Here is a 2,674-nt window from a genome sequence, read left to right as displayed (position 1 = left end):
AAAAAATGAACTTAAATGATTTTAGCATATGGCTGCAATATAACAAAGAGTGAAAAATTTAAGGGGGTCTGAATACTTTCCATACCCACTGTATATCAGCTGTCCACTGGACCAGGTCACGGGAGGAAATTAGCCAAATGTTAGGTAACAATCTGCTGCTAATGGTCAGAAGATGCACCGTAATGACACAAAACAGACGATATCACACGCGGCTGCCAACATGCAGACATCACAGGCCAGACAGGGCAAATGGGACAAATAAACCAGTCCATACTAGTGGGCCAGTCAGTAAGAAGGTGCAGTAAGTTAGCCTAGACATGACTGAAACCTAGTAGAAACATCTCACAAATAAAGTTCAATAAACTGAATATTAATCAGGAAATGATGTTTTTTTGTGGCATTAATTATGTTTAATTGATTTGATCATTCATTCTAAGATAAAAAGTTCAGTGCGGAAAGTCTTATACATAATATATTCATTCCTCTTCCCGTAGACATAGGAGCTACTTTTAGTGCTAAGATACTTTGTCATTTACTTCAAAAACTTTGGACATGCTTTTTATTTTTAGGAGTTTCTCTCAAATCTGCCACTAAGGAGCTATTTTTAGCTTTATGGTGTTTTGTGAATCCAGTCCATGTTTTGCATGATTTTAACCACATTTTCCCAACATTCAGAGGAACATAATCTTTGGAAACATTAGAATTGCTAAAAACAGTATTTTTAAATTAACCCTTTAGCAGGCAAAAAACCACATTTGGTAACTTTGCGAGCATCCTAAATGGCTATGAATATTTGTATAAAATAAGTAATTTTGTATTTTTGCACATTTGTACATTGCCCAGAAACATATCTCTAAATAAATACCATTAAAAGCTATATGTGTAAATAAGCAAGTTTTCCATATCAACTTAAACGATGCTAATATGTCGGTGCCACCCAATGTGCTTCAATGTGACCAAATTTTTGGCTGCCCAGCATGAATTTATAATTATGCTCTTAGGCTGGACAGTAAGCTTAAACAGTTAAAATAACTGATTGTTGTTGACTGAAACCAACATAAAAAAGCAGAGGTTATATAATGATTTCATCATGTTTATTGTGTAAGGAGCAAACCCTCATCTCATTTTCTGCTTTGCACCCATGTTGCATTGTAACATGATACATTTTGCAGAACATTACACACAGTTTTTTTGTTTTGTTTTGTTTTTTTACATATAACAGATATCTGCAATAAGATCACGTGTCCGTCCAAACACTGCCATTCAAAAATGTTCTGAACCAATTAGAAAACAATTAGTGTGCCACCTGGCCAAATGCCTGGAATCATATCAAGTCAAACAATGGAGTCATGTGATGCTAGTGATGGATGGTTGTCCAGGGTTTGATACGACACTCAAGGTATTTCTCCCCTCACTGTCTAGCCATGGAGGACACTGGGTACATCTCAAGCCTCTTATAAGATCGTTCCTAGGTAGTTGTTCTGGTTGACTGAGGATTGCCTGTGATGTTGATAAGGTTCTGTGGCCAGACACAGCTCAGTGGCAAGATGCATGGTTTTTTTTTTTACTCTGTTGCTACAGTGTACTACTGTGTTTGCACATCTGTGATATCCATTCTGTTGTGTGTAGCAAATTTACTGCAAAGGAAAAATATATTATTGTTTTTGTATTTTTTTGCAGATTTTTGTGCACCGGTCTTATAGTACGGTAAAAGGCCATGAAAGATACATGTGTTTTGAAGTCAGCAGAGCAGTGTGTAGCTTCCTGGAAATAAGTCAGTTTAATGTGAATGAAGTGTGTGGTATTCAGTGCAAAAGTTGGATTTTGATAAGTCTTTTTTTTTTTTGCTTTGAGTGTAGTGCTTCATTTTCCAGGGTGTCTGAGGTGTTTTGCACTTTGGGTGTGTGGTCTTGTGTTTTGAGACGAGCCTTGTTGTCGGAATTGTGTGTTAGCAATTGGAAAAACAACTGTAACATCTAAATTAATGCAAGGTGGGTTGATATTCAAGAAAGATCCTGAAATGTTGGCAGATTTGGAAAATTCTTTTACACCCAAACTAGTTAACACATCAGTCACAATAAAAAATGTTTGGGAGGGGCTCCGTGCTCTCACACCTACTTGAAAAAGTTGAATGAACAATATTGCTTGCGAGCTTGGGAACAAGGTTCCCACAGGACAGACATGACAGAAAACAGGGACCGGGATCAGGGACTTTGGGTTTAAACTGGCATGTGGTTCTCATTGCTACAGTAAAGTGAGTGATCATCATGTACTGGTGCTTTAACTGGTCCCAGCCTTGCTCATGAGCTGATCTAAACCACATGTTCCAGTGGGATTGTGTCTGTGGGCTTGTAAAGATGAAGCGCTGGCTGAGGAGCTGCCCCTGGCTCACACAGCCACACAGAGAGCTCTTTGCATGTTAAAAACCTGTTTTCTCTTTCTCTCTCACTCTACTTTTTTGGCTGATGCAATATAGTACAACTTCCACATGGAGTGTATTTTACCCAACTACGGGTTTTGGGAGCTGATTTATGATTTACAGTACTGTTGTTGAAATGAATCTTAGTAGAGTGGGACCTGGTTTTTCTAAACAGTCTCCTTGATTTAATCTTCAGCAGCAATCAGAGAAGAATGGAATTTGTTAAAAGTTCCTTACAGTCCAAACTGTAGGGAA

Source organism: Monopterus albus, unplaced genomic scaffold, assembly GCF_001952655.1.
Source record: "Monopterus albus unplaced genomic scaffold, M_albus_1.0 scaffold246.1, whole genome shotgun sequence".
NCBI classification, from domain to species: Eukaryota; Metazoa; Chordata; class Actinopteri; order Synbranchiformes; family Synbranchidae; genus Monopterus; species Monopterus albus.
Note: the sequence above shows the minus strand (reverse complement) of the source record.